The sequence below is a fragment of the Bos javanicus genome, chromosome 26 (assembly GCF_032452875.1).
Source record: "Bos javanicus breed banteng chromosome 26, ARS-OSU_banteng_1.0, whole genome shotgun sequence".
Lineage (NCBI taxonomy): Eukaryota > Metazoa > Chordata > Mammalia > Artiodactyla > Bovidae > Bos > Bos javanicus.
The window spans coordinates 37,929,581-37,948,172 of record NC_083893.1 but is presented as its reverse complement, the minus strand read 5'-3'; the positions used below and the strand labels follow the sequence as shown (position 1 = coordinate 37,948,172).

Below are 18,592 nucleotides of genomic sequence, written 5' to 3'. Positions count from 1 at the left end.
TGGGAAGAACTGACCCATTGGAAAAGACCCTGATACTAGGAAAGATTGAAAGCAGGAGGAGAAGGGGATGATAGAGGATGAGATGGTTGGATGGCATCACTGACTCGATGGACATGAGTTTGAGCAAGCTCCAGGAGCTGGTGATGGACAGGGAAGCCTGCTGTGCTGTGGAACATGGGTTTGCAGAGTTGGACATGACTGAGCAACTGAACTGAACTGAACTGAACCATAAGTTTGTTTTCTATGTCTATGGGTCTATTTCTGTTTTGTAAATAAGTTCATATGTATCTTTTTTTCTTTTAGATTTTGCATATAAGCAATGGCATTTGCTATTTGTCTTTGTCTGGCTTACTTCACTTAGTATGATAATCTCTAGTTGCTAGGCTTAATTTCTGAGTTACTCTCAGCCCACTGAGAGTAGACATTTCTCCTCTGGATCACACGATGGTGGATCATAATAATGGAAGGAAGGCACGTCACATTGTTACTTAAGGACAACAACAGCAACATGAAACAACTTCCAAACTGCAGCAAGTTTTCCTTTCCACTCCTACAAATATCATGGCCTGTTTAAGCTGTGATGCCCAATTACGCTACACAGGACAGATCACACTACATTACCCAGGATTGTGTTGCCCCTTGATCTTATCAGCTTTGTTTCCTAAACTACAAAAAGATCCAAGATAGCGCTGGTTAGCAGTTTGACTTGGACAATTTCCACAGCCATCCATCACTGTCACCGGTTAGCAGGAGGCGTCAGGCACACAGCGAGGAGGCAGGATGCTGTGTTGACAGGCTCTTCCCAAACCACCCCTTCACTTCCCATGGATGCTTGCCCTTCCTCACTCCTGCAACTTTCTTTTCCTCGGTGAAAAGAAGTCTGTACCAGATAAGAGAGAGGGAACATATAAGGTAAAATACACACGTTGTTATTGGTTGGTCTCCAAGTCCTGTCTGATTCTTTTGTGACCCCATGAACTGTAGCTTGCCAGGCTCCTCTGTCCATGGAATTTTCCAGGCAAGAATACTAGAGTGGGTAGCCATTCCCTTCTCCAGGGGATCTTCCTGACCCAGGGATCGAACTTGTGTCTCCTGCATTGACAGGCAGATTCTTTACCGCTCAGCCACCGGGAAAGCCCATAAAATGTACATTCCCGAGCTAAAAAGCAGGTAGAAGGTTAGATGCCTGAGGGAGAAGAGGCTAATTCACACATTACAGCTGACCAACCCCATCTTCTGGGTTTGACTTGGATAAACTTTGTGCCCATAATGGGAATTCTCAGGAGAAAGAAACACATAGTCTAGCAACTGGGATTTAACTTTTTAAAAAAAAATCAACTCTGGGATTATTCCAAATGTGTCCATTTCTGTTTTATAGTCTGGCTCTTTTAAATAGCCTTAGGAGTAAGCTAGGACACTTGGATTCTGACCCCCTGTAAATTGGAGTAGATGGCACCTTTTTGGGCACTTACTCCTGTTAGGTATCACTGCCTTGTCCAGAGATGTGAAACAGAATGAGATTTGAAAACAGAATCTATTACCCTATTTGTGGTCAAAATCTGATAGGATCAAGTAACAGATCTCCCAGTAGAAATATCTACGTGTCATGGAGTAAACTTGATCACTGTAAGAATATAGTTAATGCAGCAGGAAAGGATAGCAAACCAGAATATTAACATTTCTGTTACCTCCTTACAAGTTCAAGGAGTTTGGCCTCTTATCACTTTATAGTGAGTATAGAAAGGAGGAGTGATCTCCTTTAATTTGGAATTATTTAACTGAAATGTGAGGTCCATCGGCCTTGCTCTCACCCTTCTGGGCTGGCAGACATTGGTATGCAGAATCCATGAGAGAAGGAACAGTACACTATCAGAGGGAGACGTGTTTGATTATTCTTTAAAACCAACTAAGAGAAGTTAATCTCATTGAACTTCTTTTTATTCAACAAAAGAGTTGGATGTTTCCAAGTCTAATGTGACTATAATGTTCATTAAATGGACTTCTTTACACCTTTAAATGGATTAACGGTACATCTTCACAGTTTAATTATTATACATGTCATTCAAAAAAATCACAGATCTAATTCAGGGGATGATAAAGCCCTTTCTTTTATGATGATGGAAAAGACACAGCAGTAAATGGGTGTGATTTTTATCTGGGCCTTTTTTTTTTTTTTTTTAAAGGGCACATGTTGCTCCAAGGAGGTGGGAGGGGAGGCCGTTGTGAATGTACCACGTGTTTCTGCCCTGCTCATTTGTGTGTGGAGATTTAGGAGCTGACCATGCTGTAGCTTGCCCCTTCCGGACTCAACCGTGCCAGGCACCTCAGCTGTTCCTCCCGCCCAAGCCTGCTCAGCTAATGACTTCAGTCTGTCCAAGACAGCTCTTAGGCAGATAAGCGATAAATTATGCTCCCCTTTCAGTCTCAGGCCTTTGGGGCTTCTCTGAGTTCCTTTACCCAGACCTTTCTTGAAAGACAGAGACGCCTTCTCATCATGCCCCAAGAAATAGCAGTTTGGTTTTTACATGTACATTTGACATCAACTATCTTTGGGTCCGTACTTGTCTCCTTTTTTTTGGCTGGGGGAGCATTAAACTTGGCATAGTCTGGCAGCTCATGGGTGTCCTAGGAATGTCACAGGCTGTGCTTGACTCAGGTGGGTAAAGAATGTTCTAGAAGCCATCTGAGAGCTACCAGGATATTTTTCTCCCTAGGGGATGGGAAGTCTAGAAGAGAGGAGACCTGGCACCCCACAGGGAGTGATTCAGGCTTTTCTGGTTTAAGTTGAAGAGAGCACAGATTCATCTTCATTCATTCATTCATTTCAGCAATATTCACTGGGAAATGATTATCTGTCAGGTCCTGGGCATAGCCTGTGAGATGCAGCAAGAAGGTGAGCAGACACAATTCCTCCTCTCAAGGAGCATTCCATCTAGAGACATTGACATATAATTTTGTAAATCAAAGGAGGCACCAAATTTTCCAGGGAAAAGGGCTAATATTTGGCAATCTGGTTGGAAGGTGACTCCAGAGGTCTTGCTTTGATGTTGTGTTTGCCTAGCAAATTCACACTATTTTTATTTGTATTGTACCTATATGGAGTCGCTTTGTAGTAACCGATGCAGACCTGGGGGAAGAAATGAAGCCCCTAACCCCTCTCTTAGGGTCACCATGAGACATCTTCCTTGGAACCAGTCAACAACCTTTTAAGCTCCTGGGAAGGCCAGCGTTGGGATCACAGGTGAGGATGTCAGGTGTGTCTTTGGACAGGATGTTCAGGATGTCACTGAAGAAGAGTCCATGTGTCAGGTAACCCAGGGGGAAACACCAGCGTGGCTACTTCCAGTGACTGGCCTGACAATTATTCATCCTCTTGAAGCCTCAGTTCTCACATCTATAAACATGGATGATTATACCCATCTTTCAGTGTCTTTGTGGGGATTTAGAAACAACACATATATAAAGAGTCTAGCCCAGTCCCTGGTGCTCAGTAGGTGTTTAGCAAATACTAGTCCATCTGTCCTTCCCTATCAGCTGCCCTCTTCATCACCCTCCTTGTTTTCTCTGCCCCATTATTAATCCTCATAATTCATCATTTAACTCTGAGTCAGGTCTTATTTCACGAACAAATGTAAAACTCAAAGCCTATCTGTACTGGGATCTTGGCCTTCTGAAAGGAAAATCGGAAGACATTCAAAATCCCAAGGAGCGGTGGAATGATGCCCAGTGGGGCTGACATTTGGTCAGATGGACACACCTTTGATGTGGACACCTGCAGAGCCACACGATCACAGACTCTCAAAGCCAGAGACCCTCATTTCAGGCTCACTCTGAGCTTGCTACCTCAAACTCCATGTCCAGGGTGTGACTTATAGCCCTGGATTGTGCACGAGGCTGGTGTGGCCCAGGCTTAGCATGCACGCTCCCCGAGCCTGGGCTGTCCAGGCTCAAAGCTCAGATGTGACACTTCTGCTCCCATCACTGCCCACTTCCTGGTCTCCTTTGCTTCTGGTGTTCCACAGGACCAGCGATGGGTGAGGGTACTCTTAGAAATGCCTGCACTGAGGCAGCAAGCTCTTTCATAAATCATTTAAGATCCATGTTGTACCAATGTCAATTATGAGAATTGATTGCCCCCCTGAAGCATGAGGAATTGTGCTGCAGAGAGTCAACATGAACTAGGCCCTGTAAGCCTCTGCAGCCTGCCTTCTGAAGGAGCGTGAGGCAGGCACCTTGATAAAGCAAACACCAGCCTTTCATTGTGCACCAGGTACCGTGTCCCCATTTCCAAACTAATAAATACTGAATGAGTAAATAATTTTGTTTTCTCTTTGCACTATAAAGATTCAGTCTTATTTGGCCAAGTAACTGCAGAGAATATCATTAAATACTTTTCCAATAGTGCTTTCTCTAAGCCAGAATCTGTTCTTGGAAAATGCCTACGGATCAGTCTAGAAAGTCAAGGTGGAAAGAGGTGCAAAAGCAACTCTCTATAAGAGGCCCTTCAAAATCGGGACCATCCTCACTGAGAGAAAAATCAACGGTGGAGAGATGAACTGTTCACTTACTCATTCACTCAGTCACTGGTTTGTCTTATTATAGTACTTTGAAAATGTACCATGGAATAGTAAGTTACAGGAATTAAAATGTTATCCAAACAAATATATTTTGTAAATGATAAAAAGCCAGGGAAAATTTTAATTATAAAAAATCTGATTTGGGGATATTTAATAGAATTCTAATATTTAATTTTTTATGTATAGAGCATATATATATAGCTGTAACTTTTATCGCATAATGGTGAGGTTAGATACATAAACAAAATGCATGTTACATAGGAGATGATAGTAACACCAAAGATTTCTGGCTCATTAGCCAGAAAACAGATTGCTACTTCAAAATTTTTCTCTACTGGGGCATTCTGTGATGATCCTATTTCCATCTTAGATTAGGTGAATTTGATCCATAAGATAGGAAGGGTAAAATAGATGCATTATATTTTATGTTGATTTTGTGCTAGGTTTATCGGGTAACAGACAACATGCTTTGATTTGCACTTACATGGAGACCTGACACCAGCTTCGAAGCTTGGGAGGGAAAAGGATTTTTGTTCAGCAAGTTTCTTGTTGGACAATTAACATGTGGAAATGATACCACATGTATGTGAAAATGGTAAGTTCACATTGAGTTTCCAAAGGGTGGAGGCTCATTCTTCTTACAGCATGACTGTGACAACTGTCCCTGATAGAATACATGGGATCATTGTATTTCCATCTCCAAGTGATTATCAAAAATGAAGCTTTGTGAATTCTTTCCTAAGGGGGCCACCTGTCACCCTTCTGTCTCTGTATACAATGCTATTTTGTTTCTGAAGACCTCGGTCCAAGTTCAGCTCTTCCAAATGTTAGGGACCAAGTCCTGACACCCCCTGTCTTGCTGTGATGAACAGATACATTCTCTGCCGGTTATCCACCCTCCACCCAACATGTGATGCTGCCCTTCCTAAGTGCCTGTGGCAGGTACGTAAAGCGAACAGCAAAGCCAGGTGCCCCACCCTCATTGCTTGCCCGTCAGCAGACTTGACTGCTGAGACATTCGTAGCAGGGGGTGACTCTCCCCACCCCCATCCCCCTCGCCTCCTCTCACCACTGCCTGCTGCTCTGGGTCCATGGCGGCTGCATCGGGCTGCTGCAGACACCCAGGGCTGGCAGCGGCTCCACATGGCCGATGGTCAGGTGAACTGGGCTTCCGGCACTTTGCTTAGGGACTCAATCCAAACACCAGCTCCACATCTCTTCAACTGGCAGACCAGTGGTGTGTGCTCAAGGCTTTTCCTCTGAGGCTAAACAGAGAATGCAGCTTGACTCTGAGACTCACAGGCTCTTTGGGGTACAGCTGCCTTGTAGATCTCTGGTGGATGATTCAAGATTTTTCTCTTTCAGGGGCATTCTATGATGGCCCTATTTTTTGATCTGTGAGACAAGGAGCCTTAAATGCCACCATATTTTATGTTAATTTTGCCCTAGGCTTATCAGGAAATGGACAACATGCTTTGAGTTGTGATTATGCAGAGACCCGACACCAGTTTTGGGTGCTTGGGAGGGAAAGGATTTTTGTTCAGTTCAGTTCAGCTCAGTTCAGTCGCTCAGTCGTGTCCAACTCTTTGCGACCCCATGCGTAGCAGCACACCAGGCCTCCCTGTCCATCACCAACTCCTGGAGTTCACCCAAACTCATGTCCATCGAGTCAGTGATGCCATCCAGCCATCTCATCCTCTGTCATCCCCTTCTCCTCCTGCCCCCAATCCCTCCCAGCATCAGGGTCTTTTCCAATGAGTCAACTCTTCGCATGAGGTGGCCAAAGTATTGGAGTTTCAGCTTTAGCATCAGTCCTTCCAATGAACACCCAGGGCTGATCTCCTTTAGGATGGAGTGGTTGGACCTCCTTGCAGTCCAAGGGACTCTCAAGAGTCTTCTTTAGGAAGTTACTTATGGTCAATTAACGTGTGGAGACTACCCAGGTAGTATGTGAAAGTGCTGAGCTCACGTTGCATTTCTAAAGGTGAAAGCCTACCTCTTGCCTTTTTCCTGAGGCCAGAAGCCTGTGTTGCTTGGTTCAGTGATAGCTTTAAATAGTAGACTTTCCTCAAGATCGGGGGGTGGGGTGGGGACCTCCAAGAGATACAGCCTGGTACCGTGTCCTTATCAGGGATCTGCTCTCCTAGGCAGAGATGTGTGGGTAGATGATGATCTCCAGGAGATCATCTAATAGTACTTTCACAGATTGTGCTTTGTGCTGACTTCTCTGAAACAAGGAGGGGAAATCCTTGCCAAGTCTCTTCCATTTGATGATGTTTTTCCACTGGAGTGGAAAGTGCTTTTCAGGGTTTGGGAGTGAGACGGGAAATGATATTTGAGTGCAAGTCCACACAATCACAAGAGCCTGGGCGAATTTCTTTACCTCGGGATTCATAGTATTATAGGTCCATGTGGATCGTGGCTGTAACATTACTCAGAACTATAATTTCACGCTAATTAGGACTTGTCACAACCCACTTCCTGAAAGGTTCAGGTTGGTGCTAGTGAGGCAGATTTTAATCAGTAACCAAAAGCATTTATTCCTAACATACGAAAAACCCTTAGGACTCTGTTATGTCACCTAAAGATGTCCTTGCTCCAAGCTGGGCCCAGTGAGAGTGAGGGCCAAACTGATGTCTTAGCTTGTTTTACTCTCAAATTCTCTTGCAAAAGTGATGGTTCTTTAGCAACATCGCCCAGCCTCCTTCCCTTCCTCCAGTTGGACAGACTCCATCACGTCAGTGCCGGAGTGGCTAAACCGAGCACGGCCATCCCCATGTGCTTCTGTCCACAGCCCCCAAACTGACACCTGTTGAAATAATTTTGGAACCACATTTGTAACTAATCGCCACCAAGATGTCAACTCAATTATTCTGACAATAGGGCAACCCAGGAGACTCTGCTTCTGCCCAGGCTGAGGCTCCCAGCCAAGTTCAGGCTTGTTGTCTATTATCTGACAAGCCCAGGACAAAATTAACACTAAATATAAGGTAATCTAATTAACTTCTCCCATCCCAGCAGGCAGGTCCCAGCACCCTCGGCGCCCCAGGCCTTCTAGGCAGCAGAGGAGTGTTGCACTCCCAGAGGAAACAGTTGGGTTGTGCATTTATTGTTTTCAGTGGGTGATTTGCAACCAAGGATTTCTATGAAACTCCGTTGAGCAGGAAGGCAAAAATTTAGTTTTTTCTTATTCTTCAAGACACGGTAATAAATTGTATGCAAATCATTTATAGGAAAACACACCTTAAGAGTCAGGATTCTTCAAGGAATAGATGTGTGCTTCCTGGAGAGGAAAGGGGAGAGAGAAGAGTGAGAGGGAGAGAGAGAGAAAGGGCACAGTAGACCCTGGTTTAAAAAGAACAACAATAATAAGACAGTCTGAGAGGGTTAAAAAAAAACAAAGAAGTTACAATAAATACAAGAAAAAATACACTTTGTGAAATTGTTTTATTATGAAGACCTTCCATGAGCTGATATTTTTAAGGGGCATAAGGTCACTTTTATTTCCAAATTTCAACAAAGTTGGGGTAAGCTTTGTGACTCAGTGGTAAGGAATCCACCTGTCAATGCAGGCGACACAAGTTCGATGCCTGGGTCAGGAAGAACCCCCTGGAGTAGGAAATGGCAACCCACTCCAGTATTCTTGCCTGGGAAATCTCATGGACAGAGGAGCCTGGCGGGCTACAGTCAACAGGGTCACAGAAGAGTCAGACACGGCTTAGAGACTAAACAACAACAAAGCTGACCTTGACTCATCCCCAGGGAAGTGAACATCAAGCTATCTAATTATTCCTCCCACTTTGCCGCTCTCCAATATTAAGCCAACACAAAGGACAAAAGCAACAGGTTAGGAGGTTTATGAGCGAACATTGCAACCTTTCAGTCTGTAAGGATGAAGTGGACAGTTGGAAAGGCAGGGTGAGAAAAATTAGGCAGCTTATCATGGCTGTGAATGTTAGCAAGCTGAGCCCTTCTTTTGCTTGTAGCTCATCACTGGAGGTCATGGGAGAATGTGGGCTTTTCACCTCTGTCCGTGGAGTGGGAGAGATTGCCGAGAGCCAGATCCATGTTCCCACCTGGGTCTCCTGGTGACAAGCGACAGCCACGCTGAAGGCTGGCTGGGCTCGGTGTGTGTGGCTATGGGACGTGGCTTTTCTCTACATGAAGCCAATTAGATTAGGCATCAGAACAATAAGGAGGCTGCAGCACATTTCCATGTGTAGATGAAATCAGGTACCTGGGTGAGGAGAGACCAGGTCCATCAAAGCCTGCAGACCTCATTAAAAGGCAGATCAGCAGGATGGACTAAAATCATTAAATATGTTAATTTGCAGCCAGGAAATGAAAATCTGGGGAGAAGCCAGTGGTTGACAGGTGCCCCAGCCTTGGGTTTTCATCTCGGCTCCCTGGGTTCTCTCCTTGGGTGAACTTGGGCAACCCCAGGTTCTCAGGCTGCCAGTGACCTTGTCTCTTTTGTGAGGGAGTTGGTGTGCATCACCTACATGTCACCCTCTTTCCATTTAGTTGATAACTCGGGACTCCAGACACTATAAGTAAGTGCTTCTAAGCCAAGGTGGCACGTTAGAATTACCAGGGACCTTTTAAGTATCCCAGTGCCTGGACCCATCCCAGACCTATTCCACTGGCGGGACTCAGGAATCAATATTTTTCAAAGCTCTCTAGGTGATTATGTGGTCAAGACTGAAGACCAGCAAACTCTCATTCTTTCTAGTAAATAGGAACGAGAGACACTTAAGTTCTTCCCTGCCACTCCATCTCACATCCTTGAGAAAAGCTGGTATTTTCTTGGTGAGAGGAGATCAAACAAGTTGCTCCAGCTTGAATTCTTTTTCTGGGCAAATAGCTTTGAATCAGTGACGGATCACCAGTGTAGATAACAACAAATGGCTGGTCAGCTTGCTGATGGATAGAGCTGGAGAAGCCTGAAGGGGCCGTCCCATGCCAGTGTGGAATGTATGGATGGGCCGCTTGGAAGACTTGGAGCCCATCTTTGCTTCATATTCTGGAGCGCCCGGCCTCTAGTGAAGCACAGGCATCTCTTACCATGGTCCCTTGACAGCCCTCCAGCAGGGAGAGAAAACTGAGACCCATGAAAAAGTCAGTATGAAAACCGATATAATTACTCTTTTAGGCAAACCGCACTGCACCATGTGGACTGCTGTCCTCCCCCAAACTCATGTCCTCCCCAGAACCTCCAAGTGTGACCCTATTCAGAACAGAGTCATTGTAGAGGTGGTTAAGAAGGTCATACTGGAGTAGGGTGGCCCGTAATCCACCATGACCCATGAAGACAGGAAGCAGGGAGACACGCATGTGTCTCTGTGTGTCTATGTCCTGTGTCTACACAGGACACTACGTGTATTAGTTTGCTTGGGCTGCCATACCAAATCTCATAACAGAAACTGGTTTTCTCACAATCCTGGAAGCTAGATGCCCAAGACAAGGGAGTCAGCAGACCTGGTTTCTCCTGAGGCCTCTCTTCCGGGCTTGTGGCTGGCTGCCTTCTTGCTGTGTCCTCACATGGTCATCCATTGACTGGTTGCTGTTGTTCAGTCGCTCAGTCATGTCCAACTCTTGCAAGCCCGTGGACTGTAGCCTGCCAGGCCCCCCTGTCCATGGGGTTTCCCAGGCAAGAATACTGGTGTAGGTTGCCATTTCTTTCTCCAGAGGATCTTTCTGACCCAGGGATCAAACCTGAGTCTCCTGCATTGGCAAGCAGATTCTTTACCACTGAGCCACCTGGAAAGTCCCCACTGACCTGTTACCTGTGTCATAATCTCTTCTTCATACAGGGACATCAGTCATATTGGATTAGGGTCTACCCTAACGATCCCATTTTAACCCAGTTCCTTCTTGCAGGCTATAACTCTGAAAACAATCTCATTCTGAGCTACTGAGGTTAGGGTTTCAGTGCATGAATTGGGGTGAGGGGAACACAGTTCTGCCCATAACACCAAGAGGAGAGAGAGGCCAAGACTAGAGCCACACATCTACAAGCCCAGAAAGTCTAAGAGTTGCTGGAAGAGGCACAGAGCGCCCTCCCTGGAGCCTTGAGAGGCTCTGCTGACACCTTGATTTCAGACTTCCAGCTTCCAGAGCTGCGAGAGAAGTTTCTGCAGCCCCCTGGTTTCTGGTAGTTTGTTACAACAGCCCCAGGAAACTAATACGGCTTGCCTTCTGCCTATTCCCCTGAGCATCTACGATGCGACTTAAAGGTGCGCTGATTTTCCAGCCAAGCTTGCGTTTTCCCCTTCAGGCAGCAAGAGAGCCTTAGGAGCGGATTTCTCACCTGTTGCTTCGGCAGCCATCACTGCCCGTCTCTGCACACCTTTCCGCAGGGGACCCTGGGGAAGGCCAGGCCAGGCTGCAAGGAGCAGGGCTAGTGGGGCTTATAGTGAGGAGGGACGTCTCCTACCACAGCTCACTTTTTCTGGGGAGTGATCTTCAGAGCTCAATTGTCGTTTAGTTGCTCAGTCATGTCTGACTCTTTTGCAATCCCGTGGACTATAGCCCGCCAAGCTCCTCTGTCCATGGAATTCTCCAGGCAAGAATACTGGAGTGGGTTGCCATTTCCTTCTCCAGGGTATCTTCCCAACCCAGGGATTAAACCCACAGCTTCTGCATTGTGGGAAGATTCTTTAACCACTTAGCCACCAGGGAAGCCCTCTGAATGCAGTGCTGGTTGCAGATCATCCATCAGAAGTTCTGTGTGGGATCGGCCCTCGTCTTGGGACTGAGGGTGATTTTAACAGGGATCTGTTGCCCGGGTATTGCCCTCAGCATCCCGCCTAACCTAAGCTCCTTTGCGAGCGGCGATGACTGTGACCCAGGCCCTTGTGTGGACTGAGTGCTGAGGCCCGGAGGCAATGGGCCCACACCACTGGCGTCCTTGTTATGGTCATGAGTCAGTGTGGACCTCTGTGGTTCAGCAAATTCATTTACAAAAGGGGATTGCTGGGCTCCTGAATGTTGATTCTCCAATACTTTGACCACCTGATGCAAAGAGTTGACTCGTTGGAAAAGACCCTGATACTGGGAAAAATTGATGGCAGGAGGAGAAGAGGTCAACAGAGGATGACATGGTTGGATGGCATCATCGACTCAATGGACATGAGTTTGAGCAAACTCCGGGAGACAAGAAAGGACAGGGAAGCCTGGCGTGCTGCAGTCCATTGGGTCACAGAGTCAGAACTGAACAACAGAGTCAGAACTAAGTAACTGAACAACAACACTCCCACCCCCACCCCCCACCTCCTTTGCAGGGTCTAGCTGGCTGGCTTTTGGACCACACGGGTGGGTTTCTAATTCTGGAAGAGCCAGAAAAGGGGAACAGGCCACAAAAACCACACAAGGAAAATGTGTAGGAAGAAGCTCCAGCTGCAAAGGACAGGGCATCACAGGAACCCCTAAATTCCCTGATAGAGGAGCTCCCCTGGGAACCATTGAGGAGGCTGTGACTGTGCTCCCCATGGCAGAAACCTGTTGAATGCATGATGACTAGGTTTCAACAGGGAAACAAAGATGCAGGAAAGCCACTCCTGTGAGGTGTTTTGCCCATAAGAAGTCCGCGGCCCCAGGTTCTGCTCCGGCTGGATCCAGGCACAGTTCAGCTTCAGAGCTGCCACCTCCCCTCTGAGTCTCAGTCACAGGAGGGACTCAGGATGGGTGGCCTCCAACCTGCCCTGACTTGGCCCCCTTTCTTTGCAATCGGTGAAAATAGCAGGAGCAGGCACGATTTATTTTGTTTGTTTGCTTATTTGCTTGCTTTTGGCTCCCACCCTTGCAAATGAGCCCCGGTGTGTAAATCAGGCCCTTGAAGCCTCTCTGAAAGGCAGGAGGGCCCGAGGAGGGGAGACAGGCAGTGCTCAGCATCCATCCTTCTGGATATCTGCAAATAACGAGCAGAGAAGGCTGTGCAGAGCCCAGGGCTTGTCTGAAATGGTGCTTCCAGGGCAACTGGGCTTAACAGTGATTTTGAAATGCAGGAGGAAGGGAGAGAAGGGGCCAGGGAGAGGAAGGGCCCCAAAGTGGAGAGCTGCCCCAATTAGATCGGCGAACAGAAGGCAGCCTTTCTCCCTGGCAGGAAGCACCCCAGCATGCGATGAGTGACTAGAAGCCTCTGCGAGGTGCCCACTTTTTCAAAGGGAAATGTAATTTGTAAACAATCAACATCTTAACAAGCTATAAACAACCACTCCTGACTTCTAGCAGATTTACTGATGCTTGAGTGACTAAAATTCACAATGTTTTCCCAAACCAACTCCGTTAATTTGTGGCCTGGTATTCATTAGGGACCGCCTCCAGCTCTGCTTCCAACCTAATGATGCAGGGCTGGGTCTGAGCCCTTTTCCATCAGGGGTGCAGGCCCGGGCAGTTCAATCTTGTCTTCTTCTCTTTTTCACCACGGCTGGCCTTGGACCTCATAGGATATTATGTGTGTGCTTTGTTTTAAAATTCTGCATTTTAAAAATCACCCATCATTTATCACTCATCTCAGATGAGCAATTGTGGGCCCATGGCGGCAGGATGCTTTTTCCTCCAGGCTCCTCCTCTCTCCCCACCCCACCCCCAACCAGCCCCCACCTCCTACCGCCCCACCCAGGGGAAATCAAGAAAAACAAGATTCTACTTGTCCAGCCCCTCAGAGGCTCCCCGGAATTGTTGGAATCGTCACAATAAGTGGTAGTAATAGAACCATATACAGGATGGTAAATACAAACTGCTCTGTGAAGTGGCAAAAAATAATGAAGTAATTAGGTGAACTATTATCAGCACCTGTGACTGATTGGTGCAAGCAGGTCTCTAGCTTTATTATATTATTTTTTGTTGGGAACAATAAGCAGATTCGGAAGTTGCAGAATGTTAGCCCCTGCCCCCAACTTCCCTCTCCTGAGGCCCCCATCACTCCAAGGTGCATGGTCTGGGGGGTGGAGGGGAGCTGTCTGCTCAGCTGGTGGAAACCCACAGCAGGTAAACGCGAGTCCTGCTTCCCAACCCATTAGGGTTAATACCCCTTTAATTAGCAACTGGTGGGCCACCTAAGAGGTGCTATTTCAAGCGCTACGTCTAGGCTAAACGTGTGTCCCACAGACAGACCCAAACCAAGGGACCATCAAGAGAAGGGAGACTTTCAACGCTGCTCACTGCTGGTTCTAAGTGGAAACGACCGTTTGAATGCTCAGCCTGCAATCTTGTACCTGGCATACCGCCCTTTCTCTGTGTCGGAATTTCTGCACGGAAGTGCCCAATTGCCAGTAATAGTAATTACTTGATGATGATAATAAAAGTTAACAGTTGTAGTATTACTATGCACCTGGCCCTGTTTTAAGCATTGTGTATATATGTTTACTCATTTACTCTTCACAATGACCCAGGGAGATATATACTGTTATCATTCCCATTTTATAGATGGAGAAACCAAGGCACAGAGAAGTAAAATGACTCACTCAAGGTCCCAGAGCCAGGATTCCAAGCCAGGGAGTTTTGTGGCAAAGTACACACTCTTAATCCTCTGTCCACTTCCCCTCTTCAGTGGTTTCCGTATAGTACTATGGACCACGGGATACCCACAGTGTGTCTCGTAGAGGCTGGGCAAGAAGGGGGATAAAGAATGTGAAAAGAGTCATGCTAAGGACCAAGGCAAGACAATAGTTCCTCAGACTTGCCAATAGACAGGAGAATCCAGTACCTTTCCTTAGCTGGTGAAAGTAGATCTCCAGGTACAACCATCACACATACTAAAGCACACACCAGAATTCTAATCCTCATCTAGAGAGACATGCCATGTTGACACAGGACATCCTTTTACTAAGAGCCACAGATGTGCTTAGGCTGCTCTTGGGTTTCCTGTCACCCGGAACCTCTAGGAGTCCACAAAATTTGACTGACTACTTACCTTCAGGATTTTATTTTTAAACCAATTGAGTTTGTTGAATTGCTGGCCAAGTGATTCTGCTTTGCAAGTTTCCGTTCAATGGGAGACAGAGTCATTTGCCATTTCTGGCAGAAGGAGGCTGAGCAGTGAGTGGATATTGCTGGATGACCACAGTTACCCAAATTAGCCAACCTCTTTGGACCTCAACTTTATTATCTATAAAATGGGAATAATAACCCACCTGGTTCATAGGTTGACTGTGATGATTCCATGAGTTAATAAATGTTAAGCACTAATTGCTATTCTATGTATAAAGGTGGGTTGTCCATGAAGCTAATGAAACTTAAACTTTAGGTCTTAGGGTTTCATTTTTGCATGTCACCTCCCCCAAAGCACTATGTTTCATATTTATCATTTTGATCTTTTTTTTTTTTTTGGTGGTGCCAGCTGGCTTGCAGGGTCTTAGTTCCACAACCAGGGATTGAACCCAAGTCCCCTGCAGTGGACGTACGGAGTCTTAACCACTGGACCACTAGGGAATTCCCTTCTTTTTCTTAAAGAAAGTCTCAGTTTGCAGAACTTCAAGCCCTTCAACACCTAGATCCACCCCCTGGATTAATCTGGAAAAGGAAGCAGTGGGTTTGGAAAATGGCTGTAGTCTCGCCTAATGCAAAAATGCAAGCTTCCAGGTCTAAGACATCAACACACGTGTGAAGGACCCTCCTTTGTGCAGAGGGGCACAACTGTCTTTCTAAGCAGACAAGGAGCTGTAGAAGATAGCATATGTGAGGCTCATGAGAGAGGGCCCAACTCGTCCCAGTTTCCCTGGGATGGCACCGGTTTTAAAATCTAAAGCATTAGGTCTCGGAAACAAACCCACTTGGTTCTGGGCAAACCGGGAGGATGGGTCACCCTCCTTGTTGAGGACAGACGCATAACACTGTTGGTCATCACGGAGCTCCCAAGTAGCTGAGTGCTTGGCGTCAGGTAGGGGTCTGGTAACTCTTCGTTGAGTGAGTGGTGTGTAAACCAACCACGGTGCCCTGTGAGCTGGAGGAGGGAGCTGCATGGGCAGCTGGGGGCGGGGGAGCAGGTAGATTGCCTGGAAATCCAGGGTGCAAATCAAGCCTGTGATGGTGAAGTTGGATCAGAGAGCTTGGATCAGAAGTTGGATCATGACTGGAGGGAGGAACGTGGACTATGATGAGGGCAAGCGCCCACACGCAGGTAGGCCGCCCAGATCCGGGGTAGTTTCTGTTTACTTCTAGCTACCTGATACAAACAGCACGGCTTCCACTGAGAATCTGCACATTGTCGTTTTCTCAGCTCGGAAACTACGCCTGTGTCCAGGCGTAATCCAAGCTGGATCTGGCTGGTGGCAGGGTGTGGTGGGCAACGGTGCCGCAGGCGGGTCTGCGGCGGGCTATGGGCACACGGGCACGAGCTGCTCAGGCCCCGGTTCCACATGCTGTGTAGACTCCAATTACCCAAGGACTAAGAGATCAAACGGCCCAACTGTGCTCCACAATAAAAGAGGAGCTCTTACTTTTACTCTGCCCTGCACCCTCCAGCCAGACCATGCAAAACAATGTACCTCATTGATGTCCTCCTGAGCCCCAAGCCTTCCTGCAATTGTCTCCACTTATCCCAGCAACATCTCTATAAAGTGGCCAGGGGAGAAAGTCAGAGATTTTAAAGAATCGCCCGGAATATTACGGCTACCATAGATGGCTTGAACCCCATGCTCCTACTTTGCTAAGGACAGAGAATTTTTAAATTATTATTGATTTGCATTTTCAGGTATACTTGAAAGGTGTAACGTTGGAAGGTGAGGGAAATTATTTGCACTGGCCCTTAGCTGAGCTATAGCATAGATGCAAAGGACCTGAAAGAAAACAGAAAATCCATTGAAAGGCCAAGGACCAGAGACTGAAATTTTTGCAAAGTCTATTTTTTTCTTCTCATAGTACAAGCATAGGACATCACAGTTGGGATTTCTAGGGGGGGGGGTGTGTGGCATACATAGCCAAAAATGAGTCTGCTTTTTTTCCCAATGATAATGTCAATTAATAGGCAAATATTCTGGAAAATGCAATCACTTTGAACATACAAAATTAAGGAAAGTTAAAAGATTTGTGGACATCTAAATATGTAGGCAACGATGGAGTTCTAAGCCCACAAATCTAATTTGCTTTTCCATATACCAGTATTAAAAAAAATACTTTTCGCTCTCAGGACAACAGATATAGAAGAATACTGTACTAAAGTGATCAAAGAAATTTCAGGATTTTTTGATAGGTGACGTCACCTGGATAATAATCAGGTTCTTCATGTTGCTACTTATTTATAGGCTTCTCTATCAATGAATGATACAGATACCTTAAATGGATCCATGGTTCCCCTTGATATAGAAAGTGAAAAATAGATGTTTGAGATGTATCTGAAGCTCTATCACAACTCAGGGATCAGGATTATAGCTCAAAAGGCAAAAGCAAGTATCTTTTAGGTTGAGCATTCTTCACTTACAGCATATATTTACAATAAAAATGGACCTTAAGACAAAATGGTCTTGCCGGCTTTTCTATTTGGAACTAATAGACTAAATTGTTTCTCATTTGATGGTCTTAAAAAGTTGTTAATATGACTTTGAAAGCAGCATTTTTCAAGCACTGTAAACACACTAGTGTAGAAAACTAGAGAGAAGCAAAACTGTCTGATGTGTGAGATTCCTAAACAACTTGTCTTCATCTTAGTTATTTACTCTCAAATACTGAGTGCCCTTCCCACCATGCCACTGTACCCACACTTTGCTTATTTAGTGATTTTTGTGAAATTTACACCTAGCTGACTTATTATCCCATTTCAAATTGCCTTGAAGTTATTTAAAGCTGAAACAATGCAAGAAGAACTCAGAGTGTTCACTCTATTTTGAATTGCTTGCCACCGCAAGAAGAAACCTGGAGATACTTTCTGCTATTAATTTTGGATCTACTCATTCTTTGTACTACAATAGCCTTCCACTAGAAAGTTAAAAATCAGGCTCTTGATAATTGTAAAATGGATATTTTGATCAATTACAAAAATGTCACGATCGCGCATACGTATAGGAATTAAGACGTCTTATGAATTAGCACCAGACAATGGCTAAAATGAGCCACCTGCCACAGAACTTCCCCTGAGCAAATTCAACAGTGCTAAGCAGGTCCTCCGAGTTGTAGAAGTCGTGGCCAGATTATGGATTTCTGCACACAGTGATGGTTTCTGTGGGAAGAATATAGCAGGGAACGTCACGTTACTTACCTTGTTTTATACCACAACTGTTGCAGGCAAAGCTTTCTCCGATGACTTCCCAGTTTTGCTCCGGATCCAGAAAGAAAACAGTTCCCCCGAATAGTTACTTCCTAGGTGTTCCTTAGGACAGAGATTTTGGAAGATAATTTGGCATACTGTCCTCAGTGGTCCCTCTCAGTTTAAAGCCTTAAAGATGGACAAACGTACATTGGTTTCCTGGCAGGCGCTGAAATTCCGAAGCAGACAAGCTGGCTCCAAAAATCTTTCCCTGGAAATGAGCACACTTTCTCATAGAGCCACTAGATGGCGTGTGACAACCATTTGTGTCAGCCCACACAGGCTTCCCATCTGTCAATAACTTAACCAAATGTGCTCTGAAACAGTTCCTGCAAGACAACTTTGCTAATAGATGATCATCATTTCAATCTTTATATGGAAATTTAAATGTTTCTGATTTATGTTTTGGAAGTAGAGAATCTCTTCACTGGAAGAGATACATCAGAAAGTGTACTTGCTATGTACTAACATTAATAAACATGGGCTCTTAAAGCTGAATTAAGATACAAATAATAAATGTCAAAATGTGGCCTGCCCATTTATCTACTCAGGCTTCAACAAACTTTTGTTAAGTGAAAATTGTGTGGTAGATGTTAGCTGTGCTTCTAAAATGTTGAAAGAACGTTTTTATTACCAGAAATTAATCAAATATTTGAAAATAAAGATGTCAATTCCATGTTTTACACTTAAGTCACCAATATAATGTTAAAATGAAGTAAGTGCTGGAATTTCAGCAGCTTCATATCTGAGGTAGAAAAAAATCTGAAATTCA

At 45.5% G+C, this 18,592-nt stretch overlaps 1 long non-coding RNA gene across 1 annotated transcript; it reads right to left on the bottom strand.

Moving 5' to 3' along the window:
• Positions 1-7,680: 7,680 nt before the first annotated feature.
• On the bottom strand, positions 7,681-18,021 carry LOC133239463 (uncharacterized). The gene is made up of 3 exons (XR_009733844.1): positions 17,773-18,021; positions 14,045-14,185; positions 7,681-7,860 (listed from the first exon to the last, which is right to left on the bottom strand). It is a non-coding gene; the product is annotated as an uncharacterized LOC133239463 (long non-coding RNA).
• Between the last annotated feature and the right edge of the window lie 571 nt (positions 18,022-18,592).